We start from the raw sequence: 23,412 nt of genomic DNA on the forward strand, positions 1-23,412 counted from the left end.
TTGGAGATGTTTTGATCAGTGAAATTGTCGGACAAAGGTTGAATCAAGAGGGTTTCAAAAATTAGGGTTTTGACACTTAACCACTTAATTTTCAAAATTAAAGCACAAATATGAATTGATAATTTGTAATAGAAGGGCAGATCTGAAACAAGCATTAATAATTAAACATTTCACAAGTTTAATTACTTAAAAAGAAAATTTAGGGTTTTTATGCAATTAACCTCTAAAATTTTGCAAAAGATCAAACATGGAAATGTAATCAAGGAATCCAATTTTTAGATCTAACTATGAATAATCAGAAAGGATGTTCACGTCGGGTTCACCAAAATGTAAAGCGGAAAATCGCGATCGAACCCTAGTTGCTCTCCCCTCTTCCAACTCCAAGGAGAGAGAAAGGAGATTCACTAGGGCTGATGGTTTTCACTTAGGGGAGAGACTTTACATTCAAAAGAGGGGTTGAAACCCACAAGATCCAATCCCACACAATGCAAGATTGGATGCTAAATGTGTTTCAAGGGTTATGACAGCAAGGCTACCCTCTTTTGTAAAGAATGTGCATAGAAGAATTAAGCTAGGAATGCATAGAAAGTGACAAAGATTCGCTTATAAACTGAGATAGGGATATAGGATGAAGCTGCGGACCTGGAATTAGCAGTAAAATGTCGATACGGCGCTGTCCTGCAAATTTGAGCAAAAGTTGTCGGGACGATGGCACCCGAGCGCCACAGTCCTCCGAAAAATCCGCGAAACGAAGGGGGATCTGTTCATCTATGCACAAGGATTCCAGATCTTCAATTTCAGCCGCGTACCTGCAACCTACACATAGAAAAGCGAAGACGATTGGGGGGTTAGGGATTAGGGGTTTGCCTTTAGGTCAAACCCCGGTTTTGGAATTAACCAAGAAATGAGCAATGTTGTAAATGTAAATGTCTGTAATGTAAAACAAGTACTAATACCTTGTTGTAAGGATGTTTGTATCCTTATGTGCGAAGGTATAGATGTTGTATGTTGTAGTAGTATGTAGTAAGTGATCTCCTCTTCAATGGTTGAATCCTTGTCTTGAATGCAACACTTAGCCTTGAATGGAGACTTAGAATGATCAATTGCTTGAAAAAATGCTTGAATGCTTGAGTATAGTTTCCACGCTTTTTCCCTCATGTGTCTCTCTCTATCCAAATGAGAGAGGAAAATGTAGTTTATATACTTGTCATTTAGGGCTGATAGACTGATTTTCCCGACCTTAGGCCGACCAGGAAAGATAATTTTCCAATTTGCAAACATAAAGACCCGAAGTCCAAAAGAGACCGGGCCCAAAATAGGACCCAGGGACCAGGGCGCTGGGCGCCATGGTCCTGGGGGACCAGGGCACTGGGCGCTCTGGTCCCACCTCCCGGGATAGTAGGGTGCAAAGGAGGTTTAGGCCAGGGTGCAAGAAAATATAGTTTTCAGTGTCATAATCAGGTTTCGGGGTCTCCATTCAGGTTGCGTGTTGCGTCGCCATCGTGAAGACCCAAATGCAGTCGAAATTGCAAGTGTCGCAATTTTAGGACGCTACATCCTTCTCCTATGGTTGGCTTTTATAATGTCTCTAATTTAGATAATATTCATGATATCTTGAATGCAGGAAAACCTTCTTCGCATTTTGGTGGTTTGGAGAAAAACTTGAGGGTTGAGTTAGAGACTCCTCAGTCGGGTAAGAAAAGTGTTGAGAATCCCTTGGAGGTTGATAGTTCTGTTATCATTCTGGATGAGCATCTTATTGCCCAGGTGCAAGATATTGTTAACAATAGTAATTTGGCTCTAAATTTTGCTTTAGCTAATAGAGTAATCTCTTCGATTTCGGTAGATTTAAGCAATCTAGAGAATGAGTTAGTTGCTTTCCCTACAAATAATTTTTTTTATCTTCTTAATCCAAAGAGGGCTCTGGTGTCGTCGGTTCTTGGGACACCTTCGGATCCCATTGAATCTAGAAAATTGAATCATGGTCAAGATAAGGCACCCGTGGATTCTACTCCTTTGGGTTTCAATGGGTTTCTTTTGATATAGTCCCCCCTTTCTCCTGCTTCACCTTTGTCTACTCCTGGTAAAAGAGGTCGGAAGCCTAAGCATGTCAAGACTCAACTGAAAATTGATGCGAGCATTCAATCAACCCTTTTGTCTTCTTTGGAGTCTTCCAAAAATAAACGAACAAGAAAACCCTTTAGCTCGTCGGTTACAAGAGCTTGGCCTCTAAGAGAAGTCTTCATAAGGCCTTCCTGGTGGGAAAGGACTCTCAAGTTTCTTTGTGTGTTTCGACGGGAGCTAAGGCCTCCCCTCTGGGCCAATGAGGATTATATCTTGGAATGTAAATGCCCCTAACAAACGACGCTTGATTACGTCTCAGTTGGACTTAATGAAGTGTGATATTGTGATGGTGCAAGAAACTAAGTTAAGTTTATCATCTCCAGATATGTTATTTTCTTCTTGGAAAGTGTTGGGGCTTCAAATTTTCAAATAATTTCAAGCACCCTACTATTAAAAATAGTGGTCACTCCATGGAAATGACACATAATGGATGATTAATGATTTGAACAACTAGAGTAAAGGAGGATATGAATAAATTAATTCCAATGGACCCCATGAAAGACTAGTGTATTTGATCTGTAGAAAAGATGATATGAACAGAGAATTAAAATAAATGAAACATGAAAATATAATAAATACCCATTTCATAAAATCGAGTTTCCAAGCTCCAGTAAAAATATTAGATCTATACAATTATTTTTTGTTGTAAACCATACAGAAGACCGTAAGAAGGCTGAAAACCTTGTTATTTCGACCTGCATGAAAGAAGATGTTGACTTGGAATGAAAATGTATTTAAATATCAAATATGATGAAGACCCATTTTATAAATGGATGTTTCCTACCACCAAAAAAAAATTTAGATTTGTATCTGAAGTTTAAGGCAGCCGACCAAACCAAAACCTGAAAGATAGCTTAAAGCAAGGTTATTGACTAACTAGTTTGCAAATTAATTTCAAAGGGTTTTGTTAATTTTAATGTAAAATGGTGAGTTTTCACCCCAAAAGGGGTATGGTGCCCATTGAACCACATATATAAGTGGTTAAAAAATGTAGATATGAAAGGCGAGAGTCATAAGAACAACATAATGTTGTAAGGATTGAATATCATTTTGTATTAGAGAAGTCTATAGGAAGAAGAAGTATCACTTTGTGCAAGCAATCTGTAATGAAGTATTTACAAGTGCAGCTTATGTATGCAATTATTTCCTGAAGATTAATATACAAGGTTAATTGTCTCTTTCTCCAAATATTGTGTACACTTTTGTGTTGATGAGTTATCTTTGTCCTCTTGATAAATCTGTCATATGATTTGCTATGATGTGCCATCACATGTTGTTACATTAAATGTGAGATTGGGTTTTTCATTGTTTTGTAGCACATACTGAAACCTTCATAGTTGATGCTTAATATTGTCTCATGAGTTGATAATATTTTCTGTCCACAAAGTGTCATAAATACCCCTGGATAGAGGCACTGGTTTGTTATTTATCTTTTAAGGTCTTGGTTGGCCATGCATTCAAGGTCCTTGATAGAGAAAATTTCTTTCCAAATTCTATATGAACTGATCTTTGCATATTACTTTTAAGTCCTGAAAGCATTCTTATTCTCAATATACTATTATAATCATTTTTATTTCTTTACAAAGGCATTCACTTAAAACACATAATAAACCATAATTGCAGAACAACAATTTGTCAGTTTTTGTAATTTTCTAAAAGGCTTAAATCCACTTTAAATAATCTCTTTTGTGCTTGAGAATGTGAGGTACAACCGCCTAGGTTTAGTGGAGCCTAAAGTGTAGAGGGATTTAGTCTTTGACTATCCCTATTCATTGGCCAAGGCTGATCGGACTGCTTGAGGATTTGGCAAGTCTTTGGGTTTTCCAACCTGTGGTTTTGGGAATCAACAGATTTGCGACTCTACTGGGGAGTTGTCTACAGAATTTCAATTCCAGAATCTCTGTTAAGGTGTACTCTACTGGAAGAAAGAACCCAGGAGATCAGTAAGTAATATTTTTCTCCATAGGAGGTGGTGACTCTATTCTACATAACAAGATCTATTGCAGTTGGTGACTCTACTGAGGGAGAAGATCTAGAAGGAGATGAGAATTTTCCTTTTTGAAAGAAATGGCAATTTTAGTTTAGAATGTTTCAAAGAAAACCATTTATTCTAGATGGCATCAGGCCATTGGATCTCAGAAGCTTTCAATGTATCCCAAATAAGTTGTTCCCTAAGCTTTCACAACTTGTACCAAAATTCCATGGGGAATATGATGAATTAGCACTTGATCATTTGGGCTCATTTTATACATTCATAAAGGATTATGAGATCTATGCAGAAGATTATGTGATGAAGTTATTCGTCAGGACATTGAAGGATAATGCAAGAGAAGCCTATGAATCACTCACTACACAAAGCATCTAATCATAGAGGGAGTTGGAGAAATGGTTCCTTGATGTGTTTCATGATGCAGGTGAAGAAGGAAGCATGTGCTATGAGCTAGAGGAAGACCAAGAATACACTATGGAAACAGAATTCTGTGTGTCTCCCTTGGATGAATTTTTAAATATAAAAAAACAAGAAGATGAATCTACAATAAATTTCTTCATGAGGATGTTCAATATTTATCAGGAGATACCTTCAGATGTCAAGCCTCCATTTTATGAGTTATTAAATAAAATATATAAGTTAGGGTATGACTCTCAGTTGTATAGTTTTCTCATGTATCTACATGATGAAATTGTTGCAGAAGATAATGGATGTAGGATGAGATCTATAGAGGGAACACAAAACCCTAATGAAGAGGGAAGTTTGGATCATATTGAAGAAGAATCCATTGTTGATTAGACCTATGTGGAAATAGACAACATGCAATATCAAAAGGAAGATTGTCTGCTCAAAAGTGAACAAATTTCAGATCTTCTGGATAGAGAGTATCAGAGAAATGCAACAAAGGAAAAAAAGGTGTGTCATGGACAACAGATAGAATGTGCACATGCACCTGGAAATAGGTTCAAATCTTTTTCAAATCAGTTGTGTGATGACATGACAAAGGATGGCTGCCATTTGGAAAAAACTTTATGTGATGAGTCCTCCTATTTCTTTGATAAATACATTAATGACAGTGAGAGCACATATGATGACCAAAAAATTGAAGAGTCATATAACTATCATCATTTTAAATGTTTTACAAATCCTCTTTATAATAATGTAGATATAAATGATGAAATGACATACTGCCAGGGTATGTCTAACAAATATCTCTGTGTTTTCAAATCCACTATATGAACAAGAAATATCTGGAGATGATCAGGAGATCTTATTGAGCAATGACATAAATAACAATGGGGATGATTTGGAGCATGTCCATAAAGTAAGGAGAGATAATGTGATATTTAAAAATATTAGAAAGTCTCAAAAGACAAAACTTTATAAATCAAATGATATAACGATTTATAAAAGTTTGATGCCCTGTGTGGTGAAAACAAAAGGAGATTGTTGTGATTCTTTTAGCATGGAATATCAAGACAAAAATAAAATATATTACAACATATATGGTAAACATGAAAATATGACAATTGATAAGCTTTACGATGAAATTGGATTGGTTGATGATATGTGTCAAACTGGAATATTTTTGCATCATGAGAACCAGGTGTTTGATCCAGGAAAAATGAGTGTTCATGTTTTTGGGACCTAGGGGCCACCAGATACAATTTTAACATAATCTACAGAAGGGAGGTGATTGGCAATGGTCTACTCTACCATAGAAAACTGGATTCTTGCTATGCCCGCAAAAGGCATACATCCCCAGACAGAGCCACTGTTGGGGCTTCAAATTTCCAAATAATTTCAAGCACCCTACTATTAAAAATAGTGGTCACTTCATGGAAATGACACATAATGGATGATTAATGATTTGAACAACTAGAGTAAAGGAGGATATGAATAAATTAATTCCAATGGACCCCATGAAAGACTAGTGTTTTTTATCTGTAGAAAAGATGATATGAACAAAGAATTAAAATGAATGAAACATGAAAATATAAGAAATACCCATTTCATAAAATCAAGTTTCCAAGCTCCAGTAAAAATATTAGATCTGTACAATTTGTTTTTGGTTGTAGACCATACAAAAGACCATAAGAAGGCTGAAAAGCCTGTTATTTCGACCTGCATGAGAGAAGATGTCGACTTGGAATGATGATGTATGTATCTGAAGTTTAAGGCAGCCGACCAAACCAAAACCCGAAAGATAGCTTAAAGCAAGGTTATTTCCTAACTAGTTTGCATATTAATTTCAAAGGGTTTTGTTAATTTTAATGTAAAATGGTGAGTTTTCACCCCAAAAGGGGTATGGTGCCCATTGAACCACATATATAAGTGGTTAAAAAATGTAGATATGAGAGGGGAGAGTCATAAGAACAACATAATGCTGTAAGGATTGAATATCATTTTGTATTAGAGAAGTCTATAGGAAGAAGAAGTATCATTTTGTGCAAGCAATCTATAATGAAGTATTTACAAGTGTAGCTTATGTATGCAATTATTTCCTGAAGATTAATATACAAGGTTCATTGTCTCTTTTTCTAAATATTGTGTACACTTTTGTGTTGATGAGTTATCTTCGTCCTCTTGATAAATCTGTCATATGATTTTCTATGATGTGCCATCACATGTTGTTACAGTAAATGTGAGATTTGGTTTTTCATTGTTTTGTAGCACATATTGAAACCTTCATAGTTGATGATTAATATTGTCTCATGAGTTGATAAGATTTTTTGTCCACAAAGTGTCATAAATACCCCTGGATAGAGGCACTGGTATGTTATTTATCTTTTAAGGTCCTGGTTGGCCATGCATTCAAGGTCCTTGATAGAGAAAATTTCTTCCCAAATTCTACATGAACTGATCGTTGCATATTTCTTTTAAGTCCTGAAAGCATTCTTATTCTCAATATACTATTATAATCATTTTTATTTTTTTCAAAGGCATTCACTTAAAGCACATAATAAACCATAATTGCAGAACAACAATTTGCCAGTTTTTGTAATTTGCTAAAAGGCTTAAATCCACTTTAAATAATCTCTTTTGTGCTTGAGAGTGTGAGGTACACCCGCCTAGGTTTAGTGGAGTCTAAAGTGCAGAGGGATTTAGTCTTTGACTATCCTTGTTCATTGGCCAAGGCTGATTGGACTGCTTGAGGATTTGGCAAGTCTTTGGGTTTTCCAATCTGTGGTTTTGGGAACCAACAGAAAGTTTGGAAATTTAGTGCATCTTCCTCTTTAGGTGCTTCAGGCGGTCTTGCGGTCCTTTGGAAAGATGCTTGTGTGGATTTCTCTTTGATTGCTTCCTCATCTAACTGGATTCTTGGACTGGTTAGGAGTAGGATATCAAATTCTAAATTTTGGCTTTTTAATGTTTATGGCCCGACTGGGGTGTTGGAAAAAAGGAAACTTTGGGAGATTTTAGCTTCAGTTGTGTTTCCTTTGCAAGATGTCTTTTTTATTTTTGGGGGTGATTTTAATGCTATTGTTGGTTTAGATGAGAAGGCTAGGGGAATCATCCCTAATAAGCATATTCTCTCATATTTTTGTCACTTTATCAATACCTTGAATTTAGTTGACTGTAAACCTCTTAATGGTCCATTCACATGGCTAACATGCAGAGAGATTTTTGTCAAATCTCTGAAAGATTGGATTGGTTTTGGGTTTCTAAAAATTGGTTTAACTCGGGTCAGGATTTTGTTTCCTCAATTCTCCCCTTCACTGGGTTGGATCATTTCCCTATTTTGTTTTCTCTTCTTGAGGATAGGGCCCCTAGGAAACTACCTTTCAAGTTTGAGCCAATGTGGTTTAGAGACCAATCATTTTTGCCTTCGTTAAAACAATTGTGGCTTTCTGCCCCGCATATTCCTAGGTCTAGGATGTTCCAGATTGTTAAGAAATTGGCTTTCTTAAAACATAAGATTAGAAGTTGGAATGTTGCACACTTTAAGAATATCTTTGGAGAAAAGGCAAGGATTCGGGAAGAAATTGAGCAGCTCAATAAGAGTATCATTAATTTGGGTATGTCCTCCTTTTCTTATGATAGGCTTAAATTTTTAAATTTTCAATTGGGTGAGATTCTGGCTAGGGAAGAATCTTATTGGAGGCAGAAATCTAGGGATCTTTGGTTATCAGAAGGGGATAGAAATACCAAGTTTTTCCATTCTTCTACTAAGCTTAAAAGGCAACACAATAAAATTTTGTGTATTATTGATTCTAATGGGAAAAGTTTGTTTGATGAGGGTGATATTGCTTCTAAAGCCGTTGGGTTCTTTAAGTCTTTACTTACGGCTGAACCTGTTACTTTAGATAATGCTTTTGTAAATTTGATCCCCCCTCTAGTGACTCAAGAGGATAATAAGATGCTTATGGCTCCCTTCTCTTTGGAGGAGCTAAAAGAGGTAGTCTTTTCCATGCATCCGGAATAAGCTCTGAGTCCGGATGGTTTTACGGCTTTATTTTTTCAGAAGTGTTGAGATTTTATAGGAAAGGATGCCTTGCTAGCCCTGGAAGAGTCTAGGAGAAATAGGACAATTTTGAGAGAACTTAATGCTACCCTTATTGCTATTATTCCAAAAGTGGATAATCCTAGCTCTTTTTCTGAGTTTCGTCCTATTGCCCTGTGTACTACTTTATATAAGATTTTTACTAAGGCAATTTCTGTTAGGCTTTCTAGGCTCCTTCCTCGAATAGTTTCCATGGAGCAGGGTGGCTTTGTGCCTGGTAGGGAAACCTCTGAAGGTGCGATTGTAGCTCATGAAATTATGCACTCCATATCACAACAAAAGGTTTCGGCCATGATCCTTAAACTAGACATGCTTAAGGCTTATGATCGTGTCAACTGGCAGTCCCTTGTTGTTGTCTTGAATCGCCTTGGGTTTTCGCGTTGTTGGGTTAAATGGGTGTTTTCATGCATATCTTCTTCTCATTTCTCAGTGTTGATCAATGGCTCTCCTTTAGGGTTCTTTGCTTCCTCCCGGGGATTTAGGCAAGGGGATCCTCTCTCCCCTTTTTTGTTTATTGTTTTGGCTGAGGCGTTGAGTAGGGCCATTTCTAACACTACAACATTTGGTTTATGGTCGGGAATCAAAATTGATGGCCTTCTTTCTTCGCAATCCCATTGCTTGTTTGTTGATGATAAGCTTCTGTTTGGGGCTGCCTCTTTGAGGGAAGCTAGAGTTATAAAGAAAATTATTTCTGATTATGCTGCATTTTTTGGTCAGAAGGTTAATAACCAGAAGTATAAGGTTTTCTTTTTTAATGTCTCTCCTCTAGTTAGAAATAGATTCATTCACTTTTGGGGCTTTCAAGTAGGGACCTTTCCTTGCAAGTATCTAGGCATTCATTTTTTCTAGGCTCAAAAAAGACCTCCTTTTGGGATAAAGTTGTTCATGCGATCACTTCTAGAATATCTTCCTGGAATCACAAGTGGCTTACGATGGCTGGTAAGATTCTTTTAATTAAATCAGTTCTGAATGCCATCCCTACATATTTGTTTTCTATTTTGAAGGCTCCCCCTAAAGTTGTCAAGGACATTAAGATTTCCCTTAGGTCCTTTCTTTGGAATGATAATGTGGGGGGTAGAAAGAAGATTCCTCTTCTTGCATGAGACAAAATCTGTCATCCTAAAGAACTGGGAGGTGCGGGTATTCATGATTTAGTAGGTCAGAATAAGGCCCTGGGGGCTAAACTAGTGTGGAAGTTATATGCAAACCCTTTGAGTAAATGGGCTTCCATTATGCTTGTTAAGTATTTAAGGGGAGCTTCTAGACAAAGGATTTTTACGGCTACATCTCTCCCAAACGGTTCTGCATTTTGGAACTTTCTAGTTTTTGCAGGATGGTTATTTTACCACACCTTTCTTGGGTTGTTCATAATGGGAAAAGGCCCGGTTTTGGGATGAATTCTAGAATGGGCATCCTTCTCTTTCAACTATTCGGGATTGGTCCCCTTTGTCTGGTATTTTATCAAATCTTTGGGGAGCTTTTGTTGCAGACTATTTTGATATTGTTTCCATGGGTCCATATCTAGTAGCTAAATGGAAGGATATTCCTCCCTTCCCCATTGATAACGATCTTAGACTTGCTTTTATGGCAGACCTTCAGAAAAGACCTCTTGTATTTCAAGATAAGGAGGATACCTTGGTTTGGACTAAGAGTGCCTCAGGTGCTTATTCAATAAAAGAAGGGTATAATTATTTGTCTCAGGCTTCCTCGATCTCCCTCTCCTGGCCTACTAAATTATTTTGGCATCTGGCTTGTCTTCCTAAAGAAAGGTCTTTTGCTTGGTTGGCAGTCCAGGATAAAGTTCTCACTAGTATGAGATTGGAAAAGCTTGGGATTACAGCGGTATTCCCTTGTGTTTTATGTGGCTATTGTATGGAAACCATGGATCATATTTTTCTGCTCTGTCCTTTTTCTCGTGAATGTTGGTATTGGATTTTTGGGATGCTCGGTTGGTCTTCTGCTCTTGGCCCTAATATGTTGTCGCACTTCATGGCCTGGCCCTTGTTGTACTCATCTTCTTTTTATTCATTTGTTTGGATTGTGGCACCATCTTTTGTGGTTTGGAATCTGTGGCTAGAAAGGAATTCTAGGATTTTTAAACATAAATCTGCTACACTTGATGAAGTTCTTGGCAAGGTTCAATCCTCCATTTGTGAGGTGGTGCTTTCTTACATCCATAAAAATTTAGATCACCTAAGGTCTTTTTCTCACTGGGATAATTGGTTCACTTGGAAATGGGGCTCTCTTCGTCTAATGCCCTCTCATGGGGCTATATCAGCTGGTTTATCTTCTCTTGTTAAGCGTAGGATGGGAAAATGGAGTCCTCCCCCTCAGTTTGCCTTCAAGCTCAATTTTGATGGGGCTTCTAAGGGAAATCTGGGAAGGTCTGGTATTAAAGTGGTCATTTTTTATCATTCTTCTAAGATTATCAAAGTTGTGGGAAAATATATTGGTCAGGGTTCTAATAATGTAGCTGAATTTCAGGCATTATCCTTTGGTCTTGATCTGGCTATCTCTTTGAATATTAAAGACATTGTTATTTAAGGAAACTCAATGTTGGTTTTTCAGGCGATTGTTGCCAAAAAATGTATCTCTTGGCATTTATTGCATTTGTTTGAGCGCATTCTTGTGCAATTGGAGTGTTTTTCCACCTTCTCCATCTCTCATTTTTATAGGGAGATCAATGTCATTGTGGATTTCATGGCCAATAGGGCTATTGCTGAGGGTGTCGACTTCTTAGAGGTTCTTCCTTCGGACATTCCAGCCTCTTGCATTAGGCTTCTCTCTTAGTGGGAATTGGGTCTTACCTGGAAGCCTTCCTCATTTTCTATGTTGGATGTGGTTTTCTTTCACAAGTATCAGCAGTGAGGTGTTGCTTGCCTTATGACAATATCTTTTTTGTTGGTATTTTTGGTAATAATTTCCTCATGGAGCCTGGAGGATGTTGTGGCTTCTCTTGTTGGTGTTTTATATTTCATCTTTCTATAGAATTGTGTTGTAGTCTTCTTCCTTCTCCCTGCTGGGTGTGGTTTTTCTTTCGCATATGGATACAAGGAGGATGTTGTCCTGCCCTATGGCAACATCTTTGTTGTGGGTATATTCGGTAGTATCTCCTCATTGAGCATGGAGGATGAAGTGACTACTTTTGCTTGGCCGGTACCTTATGTTTTTGCATTTGTTTTGTGCCTCAGGCTTATTTACTGTTTGGTGATTGGGGGTAATTCTACTATGTCCAAAGTATGTTCTGATCGATTGTTTATGGTTTGGGCCTAGTTTCTATATGTTGTTTTTTTATGCTTTGGATTGGTGGGTGACTCAGACTCATATGATGGTGTTTCTTAGATTCTCTAAGGCATTGTGTCTGGTAATAATGGCTTCTATGGTGTTCATTTTTTTGAGTTATTTGGCAATCATTAACTCATTAGGTTTTGTGGTGTGGGCATGGTGGTTGCTCGGCAGGGGTTTGGGTCATAAGTGAGGATTGGTTGCGCTGGCCTCATCATTTCATAGTCACCCAATGCCATGTTTGTTCATATTCTTTTGTGAGCTGCTCATTTCATGATTGGGGGTGATGTGCGAGGAGGTTGTGTATCTTCTACATGATTATGCTTCATCATTGGTTGTTCATCATCCACTAAACTCTTGCATTTCCTGCTCATTTTCTTGTGAGCTGCCTTTTCATGATTCAGAGGGCTAATCATGTTTTTGATGTCTCTTCTTCTATTTATATTTACGGAGGCTTGTAGTCCCGGTATTCATTCTTTCTTTAGCATTAGTTTTTACTAACACAAAATGCTTTGTTTTCTTTGGAGAGTAGTTGTTAAATTGGCGGTTGGTGGATGTTTTTGAGGAACTAGAAATTCCAGATAGCTTGGTGTTTCAGATGGTTTCTCATCCTGATGTTATTTCTTTGGTTGTTGCTTTGGCCTACCTTATGGCTCCGTCTTATTCTGCTTCCTCAGGGTCTTCAACATCCCTCTCTTCTTCTTATCTGGATTGTCATATGTTTGCTCACCATTTTTGTGCTGGCAGGTTCAGTTATCATAGGTTCTTTTCTAGTTGTGAGTTTTATTCTAATCAGAAGACTCGAAACATGTGCTGATTAGATAGGATGGTTCTGGGTTGAAGGCATTGGTTCTATTTTGATATGTTCTCTTCTATATGTTGGTTGAGGCAACTTCCTTTATATCTAATGTAGATGGCTATGTAACTAGGAGGGTTTTTGGGGAGACTATGGGCTTTTGTAATGGGTAGATAGGCCTATGTTTTCTTGAGCAATACTTAAGGTTTTTCTTACTAGTTATTTCCCTTCAGTGCTCTTTGAACCAGACACATGTAAAAAACAAAATTTTTAATACAATTTCAGTGGTTTCATCCACTTTTATCAAAAAATAATAATAATTAGAATAAAAATATATAAATAAATTTTTAAAAGTTAGATAAATATATAATTAACTAATAATACATCTAAATCTTCATGAGCACCATAGTTATGTAGTTTAGATGATGAAATATTTTATTAAAATTAAAAGATTGCATGTGTAGGCGAGCTCAAATCTCTGAATTCATTCATTTGTTATTTCTTAATAGCCTGGGGCATTTGATTTCTGTGCAGGCTCATTAGTTTACAGGTAGGCAGTAGACTGGTCCAAAAATTTAATTCAAACTATAAAGAAGTTAACCAGTAACACCTAACACCAGATTATTTTTTCACCAAATCAGTTGTTAATTAAGATAGGAGCATTGGAGCATTGATTTGTTCAATGATTTTTAATTAGTTTACTAATGATAAGTCTCGTGGATTGTAAATTTTGATATCGTAAGAGACACAGCTTTTATCATATTAATTTGAGACACGGGCCTGATCTTGTGTAAATTTGAGATTAATTTAAGTCTGTCAAAACAATTGCTATGAGGATGATCACGATAAATGGGTGTCAGAGATATACCTCTTTCAGAAAAAAGCTTTTCGTCGTAGGACGATCATTGTTCAGTCAACTTAACACTTTGCACATAGTACAACAGAGGAGGATAAAAGATCAACACACCAAAAGCTTTCAATCATGTTCTATTGTTTTTTTCTTTTTCTTTTTTTCTTTTTTTTTTGTGAATTATGAGCTATTGATTTTAAAAAATAGCTCATCCTTTTCATATAAGGAGATGCCTTCGGTATATATATATAAAGAAAAATATAAAATATTATTTTCCTTTTGACCAAAAACGCACATAATACTTGGAAGCGTTTCAATTGCAAAACAATTATAAAGCCATCCTCTTCTATTCGTCATCTGAATGAAAGTGGAAGAACAAGATCTATTTAGTAGTGTATTTATTTTATTTAATAAAGATAGAAGAGAAAGACCTATTTACTAACATATTTCTTTCCTTTAATAAAAGAAGAATAAGACTTATTCACTAGCATGTTTTTTTCATAAAGTTCTATGAAGTTAATTTGTATTCTATAAAGTTTTATGAATAGTAAATTATGTTACAAACAGAGTGCACCTCTTATTGCTATCAAACTAAATAATATAAGTATCAGATTTTGAGAAATCAACTTAGGTAGAAGTTCAACACCTAATGAAGACTTCAAATATGGATGCAAGGATGGGTCCCAACTATAAGGCTTGATGAAGTAGCCATGTACAAACAAATGCAATCTCTCATAATAGAAGAAAAGGAGAAAACCACATGGGAAAAAAACTCCTCTCCAAAATAGAGAAAATGAAATAGTTGCACTACTAAGAGAGGATAGATACAGGACCTAATGTAACCCCGCAAGGACTGCTAAATTATCATAATGCAATAGATGTCCCCCCTGAGAGAGAGAGAGAGAGAGAGAGAGAGAGAGAGAGAGAGAGAGAGAGAGAGAGAGAGAGAGAGAGAGAGAGAGAGAGAGAGAGAGAGAGAGAGAGAGAGATGAGGATATGAATCCCTAGGTATAAAAAAGTATCTCATGTGCCAATGATAAATGTCAAAAGATAGACCAACAACCATTGCTTATAAACAACATTTCTTTCCTTAGGAAGAAACAAATCCATTAGTGATTGGAGAAGCCATTCCCATGAATTGGAAGAATTAAGAATCCAATCCAAATGATGTGTGTCTCTTAGAACTACTAAAATGTCCTCATATTAGAATAAGATGATGTCAATGTTGAAACTTTTGAATATTGATGCAAAACAATATCCATGTATGGTGAAGATAGGCTGATGACGTTGATGTAGTTGTAATGGTAGAGGAGACATGAATGTCCTCAAAATAATCCTCCAAATATACAATCTAATAAACATAAGCAAGATTAAATAATGTGAAGAAAAAATAAATAGCCCTAACAGAAGGAAAATAAAAAATCCCACACTAACAATTTTGATACCATATAAGAGGGCATTATGAACATAGCACTAGATTTAAACAATTTTGGAAACCATAGAAAACAAATCTTGGATCTTATCTTAGTCATTGTTAAGTTGTCTCGACCTTATCAATTTTCTTTTATCTTTTTCATCAACAAGTCAAGCCCTAGCTCACAAGTCTAGTGAAAGGTAAGACTTTATCAAATTCATCCACATCATTTTGATCTTTGAGGTCCAAATTATCCTTTCAATCACTTAGGTTTGCATTCAAACATTTTCAAAATAAAAAATCCCATAAATATAGCATTACATTATCAATTACCTTAGTCACATTATCGTAGGCTTATTTCCAAGTACTTTTCAAAAAAACATCAAAAACCCAAAAACAAATCAAAACTACCCAAGGCAAGTGCAAGGTAATGAGTCACAAATTCGTGAAAGTCTGTGCATTGGAAAACATGCTCCTAAAAATGAGCCAATGTTTTAAAAAAATGGGGGCTCGTTTATGCTTCGGGCTCTCGAGCCGAAAGGTGACGGGAGCCCGAAGCTAAAATAAACGGCCGTCGTTTTGTTATAAAACAGGTCCCTGTTTGTAAATTGTATTTTACCCTTTTTTTTGGGCGATTTTTTTCATTTTCACCGTGACAGTGAAGTGAGAATAGGAGATCAAAAACAGGCCCCCGTGCTATGGATTCCATTTCAAGCCTCCACCACTATCCCAAGTACACATTCAATCATCTATTTTCACATTTCGTAATTTTCTTGTATATTTTTCCTATTTTTTGTGTATTATTTAGATTTTTTTGGTATTATTTGAGTTTTTTTTTAAAGTAGCCTATAAATATATTTGTTTTTATATTTGTAAATTCTTGATTTTGATCTGAAATATTCTTCAACGGTTAACCCTAAACCCTAATCAACAAATTTACAAATCAAAACCAAACCTAGATAGTTAACAAACAAAATATCAAATTAGATATCTCAGAAACATCAAAATGAAAATGAAATCGAAACAAAAACAAAAACGAAAAGGAAATCGAAACAAAATAGAACATATGTACCAAAATTGTTCTTAATACTCATTAGGCAATACAAAAGTTACCACTATTAGTATAACCTTAAAAGTAATTAACGTTACTCTTCAAATTTTAGATATCAAAGTTTAGGCTTAGGTTTATGCCATGTCATGGCATAAAGGTCCTATTATGGTCCTATTATGTCATGTGATGGTATAAAAGGACCAATTATGGACACATTATGCTATGTTATGGTATAATAGGACACATTATGCCATGATGGCATAATATGTCCTATTATGCCATGACATTGCATAATGGGTCCATAGTTGGTCCTATTATATCATGTCATGGCATAATAGGACCTATTATGCCATCATGGCATAATAGGTCCTATTATGCCATGACATTGCATAATAGTCCACCTATTATGCCATCAGGGCATAACAGGTCCATAATAGGACCTATTAAGCCACAACATGACATGATTTTCTCGAATTGCCAACTTCATCATCTAATTCATCTCCAACACTAAAACTATGCTAATTTGACATGTTTACTTAGTATGATAGGACCAATTATGGACCTATTATGCCATGATGGCATAATATGTCTTATTATGCCATTACATTGCATAATAGGTCCATGGTTGGTCCTATTATATCATGTCATGGCATAATAGGACCTATTATGCCATCATGGCATAATAGGTCCTATTATGCCATGACATTGCATAATAGTCCACCTGTTATGCCATCATGGCATAGCAGGTCCATAATAGGACCTATTAAGCCACAACATGACATGATTTTCTCGAATTGCCAACTTCATCATCTAATTCATCTCCAACACTGAAACTATGCTAATTTGACATGTTTACTTAGTATGATAGGACCAATTATGGACCTATTATGCCATGATGGCATAATAGGTCCTATTATGCCATGACATTGCTTAATAGGTCCATAGTTGGTCCTATTATATCATGTCATGGCATAATAGGTCCTATTATGCCATCATGGCATAACATGTCCATAATAATATCATTGCATAATAGTCCACCTATTATATCATGTCATTGCATAATAGGACCTATTATGCCATGACGACATAATAAGTCATATTATTTCATGACATTGCATAATAGGTCCATAGTTCCAGTGTCCTATATTTTTTGGCTAGGATTTTTAAAAACTTATAAATATCATGTGTATCATTTAACATATCCACACCTAAAGGATTTGATCTTGCATAAAAATTAAAAAAGAGAGAAAAGTAAACATAATTTTTTTATTCATGGGTGAAAACCATTCTTATGACACCTTGGACAAGTACCACGATGAAGACCAAATTATTGCATCATGTATAAAAAAAAATTTAAAAGCACCCTACACTTAGGAGTATACCATAATCCATTAAAATTCTCTTTATTCTCAACCATCCTTGTCATCATCCATATCATGTATCTCACATTCCTAGTTTTTTACCTTGATTCAAGTGTTTTAATCATTTTGAGACATGTTTTAGGAAAATTCTAATATATAAAATCCTATTTACAGAGAACTCTTACCAAAAAATTTAGAAGATGAGTAACATATATCCACATCTCTACCAAAGTAGGGATTATGATTTGAACATGTGATGCAATACAATAGTTAGCTAAATGCAAGAAAATAATGATGCACCAAAAAAGTGAATGTACACATTGAGGTGACACATAACATAAAAGAGAAACCACTAGATATCACATAATTTAATCTTTTATGTTTACTTCATATTCTATTACCCCACTTGTAGGGCATGTTTAATATTTTCTCACTTGATTTCCTTTTTTAATCCTACTTTTACTTCATATGTTTTATCTCCTATTTTTACATTATCTAATCTTTATTAAGAACTACTAATTTCCCATAATGATTTATGTCTTATACTTTAATCCTCGTTCTATCTTATGATCTTCAAGACTATTTGCTTCACATGTATGTTCATATAGTGTTTTTTTTATCTTATTAAAGAATTATCTTATATTTGTATATTGGTTAATCTACTTAAAGTAATATCTTATGTTCATACATTGGACAATTTATCACTTTAGATCATTTTTGTATATCCTTCCATTTATATATAATTATATCTAGGTACACTGATAATTAGGTCTATATGATCTCTTACTCTTATGTCTAGTTACTAAAAACATGTTATTTATTATTTTTCATGAATGACTTATCATCGTTATTTTATTTTTTTTCAACAAGAGCATGCTATTTACAATCCTTTATTGTCATGCCTATTATTTTAGAGAATATAATAGATTATCACTATTTGATCATGCATTTTTGCATCTTAGTATCATATGATTGTGCCTCAAATGATTATCTTGTATTGCTATTAAATCTTGCATGATCTTATGATCATATCTTGGTTTATAGAGCGTAATGATCTTACATTTCAATATCTGATTTTAAGCACTTATCATCAATCCTTATATATTCTTACACTAAGGAGGATAATCTTATTTCCCACTTCTTTATTGATCTTGTGTATGAAATATTTTATATTGAATAGTTGATACATTTTACAAGAAATGAATGCATTAAATTGAATATATAATAGATTTATGAAGTTTCATTGAAAGTTTTTATTAAGTTTTGTGCACAAATTTTATATTTAAAGATTCAATAGTATGTACATGTATATTTTTTTAAGTTCAATATTATATTATATTTCATGTGTATCTCATTCAATAACATAGAAATGTTACTATTTATAAATGTTTTTTTAAAAACTAAAATAGATTCTTCTTTGACATAGAGTTGTATATAATTCATGTATATCTTTATATATGCAGGAGCTCTTTGTTATCATGGATGTCTTTGACATAGATGAACTATTAGGTGAAAATCCCCCACCACAACCCCCTCCTCCTCCTCCTCCTCCTCCTCCACCTCCACCACCACCACCTCCACCTCCACCTCCACCTCCACCCCCTAGATTGGATGAAATTCATTTAAGAGACCGAATTAATGAAAACCTACAAGTGATTGAACAAAATATTACTGCTATCCAAAATAAGCCAATCATGCCACCCCATCTTCTAGAGTTTGCAAAATCAATGCAAACTATTGTCAAGTCGGTTAGATCTGTTAATTCTCAATTAGATCAATTTCATAGACGATGACAAGAGTTACGTGATTTTTATGCCAATGGTTTAACTTATAGGCAAATCACTGATCTCAAAATAACCAAAGCTCATTTATGTCCATATTTTACTAACCCAAAAACAAGAGAACCAATGCAACCTAACCAGAAAAGAATTTCAATTAGGTGGTGTGTGCATCCAAAATGGCTAGAGACTTTTGGGATAGATGGTGGATGGTTTTTGATTATCCAGCACGTCATAATTATGAGGTCCCTTTTTATTTTTTGAAGAAATTATACTGTGAGTTTGTAATGCACCAAAAACCAAATTATTTTGATATTAAGTCATTCCAGGGTGTTGGTCATGGAATGCCATAGCATAGATTAGGGGCACGGAGTAATAATCCCCTACCAGATCTACTCATAGTTCCACTTGTTGCTCCATCGATTCCTGTAGATGTCCAAAATACATCATTCATTTCGACATTAGATGCTTTGACTTCCCTCACAGGTAACCTGAGTGAGCAAGCTGCTCACATCGCATCCGCTCCTCGATAGGTTCCACATATGTGTTAGAGTTGTCATGAGACGTGTGTAGGTCCTATTGCTGATGGAGGATCTACTTCAGTTCCAACTGAGCATGATGCATCAGATGATAGTATGATGACATCATATATGGATTTTCTTTGCTTGGATGATCATCTTGACCAGGTATAGATATATATACATGTACATGTCCATCTTTAAATACTTCATTAAATAAAGGTATAAATTAAGTGCATGCCTTTTTTTTATAAAATCTAATACTTCATTAAATAAATTTAGTTTATGTAGATAAGGACTACACCTAATATAAGAGTCAATATTGCATCTACTGGAACACAACTCGGCACACCTTATGGGGTATAGTATAAATTTATATCTAGACATTGTACTATCTTTTTAAGTTAATATGTTATCATCGTATACTATATAAATTTTCATGTTGATACATTGAATGCTTCTTTCTCCAGGATTCAGGTCATGAGGGACCCTCTACATCACATCGAGAAGAGGGTGTGACTACTGTGACACCATCTATGGTATGTATCTTAGAATTCATAAATTAAATATGAACTCTTACAACATTGTAACTTAACTTGAAATTATTTAGTACACATATATATGTTCACTAAATATGATTTCATTAAATGCATGTTTGCAGGTGGACACTACTATTAGGATAGGTTATCCTCATAATTTTTATCAGAGCCAATTTGAACGCACATCGACATCCTTTGAGGTATTAATATGTAATACTTAATTTGATCTTATTTTGACTCTTAATTTAAGATTTAATTGGACACTTTGAATTTGACCTTGTACAGGAGTTAGCTAGCACTACATTTGGTGTTGATACTGCACAAGATATTGCTAGAGGAGATACTACTAGAGGATCTGATGAGCATATGGTAAGTTTGTAACTTAATTTATGAATTCCAACTATATTTGATAAATGATTCTTTTAATAGTTAATTTCAAGTATTTTAATATTATTTTTTTCTTGTACAGCATGAGACAGGTGGATCTGGACCACGTCCCAGGGAGAAGAGACCACGGGATGTTATTGATGATAGTGCTTAGATTTTACTGTTTATTTGGCTCTGATATGTACTTTTTTATGGACTTTATACATTTATTTACACATGCACATACTTTATATAAATGGATAGTTGCATAATAGGATTAGATCATATATATTTTGTGCACATTAGATATTATGTAGAGTTCATCATGTTACCCTCCAGATATATATATGGGATTATGTGGACTTGAAATTTTACTGTTTATTTGGCTCTAATATGTACTTTTTAATGGACTTTACACATTTGTTTACACGTGCACATACTTTATATATATGGATAGTTTCATAATAGGATTAGATCATATATATTTTGTGCATACTTTATATATTTTGTGCACATTAGATATTATGTGGACTTGAAATTACGTGGACTTGAAATTATGTGAAATTATATTTTGTGCACATTAGATCATATATATTTTGTGCATACTTTATATATTATGTGGACTTGAAATTTTATTTATGGAAGTTGTGCTTAAATAACTTTATATGGATTATGTGGACTTGTAATTTTATTTTTGCAATTTTATTTAAATAGTTCTTGTGATTAGATAAACTAAAGGTGTGCATCATGAACTAAGTATCGAAACATATCTTATAATTGTAACATATTCTAAATTAAAAAGTATTAATCATCATAGATAACCAAAATATATAATCAAATATATAATTACCATTACAATAATAATGATGATAAGAGAAAAGTATCAAAACAAATATATTGAATAGAACTTGATTAAAACATAATTATCTCATTCATAAATTTGACCAATAGTCTCTCATTTATGTATATTACACAAAATGTAATCAAGAAGACCTATCTAAAATAAAATAAACAATCTATTTAAATTATAATAATAAGGATTTGCATCTCTCAAAATACAACATAAAGTGTGCACAAACAATAGTAGTCATTGAGGCCAAGTCTACTCTGAGAGACGTGGAAAAAAAAATACATATGATTAGTTTTTATAATTAGGATTCGTTGAATTTAAAATACAACATAAAGTATGCACAAACAATAGTAGTCATTGAGGCCAAGTCTACTATGCGAGACCTGGAAAAAAAAATACATATGATTAGTTTTTATAATCAGGATGCATTGAATTTAAAATACAACATAAAGTATGCACAAACAATATTAGTCATTGAGGCCAAGTCTACTCTCAAAGACCTGGAAAAACAAAATACATATGATTAGTTTTTATAATCAGGATGCATTGAATTTAAAATACAACATAAAGCATACATCACGACTCTTCAAAGGGATTTGCCTTAAGGGTACCAAAATTTAACTTGTAATTATTCAAAATGAAACATAAAGTATGCACAAATAACTTGGTTTTCATTGATGCCTTCTACTTGTGGTAGACTTGAAACAAAATTACTAGATTAGATTTTATAATTATGATGCATGATTTAAAATGCTATATAAAATATGCATCACGACTTTTAAAAGGGAGGTGGATTAAGGGTTCAAATTATAACTTACTTGATATTCATTATGTTATACCATCAACATCCTCTCTCTTTTGCAAAGCATCTATAACTGTCTCATGCTCTTCCATAGAGAGAGTCCATAATTGTTTATTAGCAGGCCTGCCACGATATCTATCCAATTTTATATTAGTTGCCACTACCAAATGTGAGTAATGTGTAATCTTCTTCTCTAATTCATAATCTTCAAATGCAGGCAATCCATTCTTTTTTGTTAGATATTTGTGTAGCCAAGTGCCAACAACAACCACAGATCATGTTGGATAGTCATAACCATCATCATCTACTCGAGGAGTGGTTAGCTTATGTTTTGTCTCTACACATCGAGCCAACCATTACGTTGTCCCCTCTTCATTGTCCTCTGGTGCAACAACAGCATAGACATGTCATGTGCACAAAACAATTTTATTTTAAAATTTAATGAGAAATAAAAACAAAAATATACACTGTAAGGAATTTCATAAATATGTACTATTTAATAAATCAAAACAAATTTCAAAAATAATTTTACCTTGTTATATAAGATCTGAAATGCTATCATAGTCATTTGATGCAACATCTGATCCATATCTTCATCAATTCTTTCATGTAGATCATTTGCATTTATGGGTGTCAATGATCTTTGTTGTTATTCTTCAACCCATTCTTTATTCTCACAAAATTCCCAATCTCCGGAAACACAAAACTGACAAAAGCAAGCAAGTTGCCTTATGAATATAGTCCATGTGTTTGAATTAGAACTCTTAAACGAATGTCATTTAGCTGATCCAATGATGGTATTACAATCATGCCAAATAGGAATTCTATCTTCCTCTATCAACTAGAAGAAACGTGGAATTGTAGAGTTTTCAGTTGATCCTTTTGACAACTTTGAATTGCACCAATCTACAACTGCACGAGCATCTCTGAATTTCGCTGCATCCTTGAATTTCAATTGTTTTCTAGCAAGAGCTCTGTTTACAAAGGCACTAGCTCCATCGTGTTCCCCCTTACCATGTCCCGCTTCAAAAAAACTCCATAAATGTTGGACATTGGTTTTCTTGTGAACTTTGCATACCCAATAAAACATTCTTGCATTTTTTAATTGTCCAGTGTAGTTATCTGACCATATCATATGTTGTTTCATGTCAATTTCTCTTTCTTTAAGATTATCATGAAATATC

Source organism: Cryptomeria japonica, chromosome 4 (genome assembly GCF_030272615.1).
Source record: "Cryptomeria japonica chromosome 4, Sugi_1.0, whole genome shotgun sequence".
NCBI classification, from domain to species: Eukaryota; Viridiplantae; Streptophyta; class Pinopsida; order Cupressales; family Cupressaceae; genus Cryptomeria; species Cryptomeria japonica.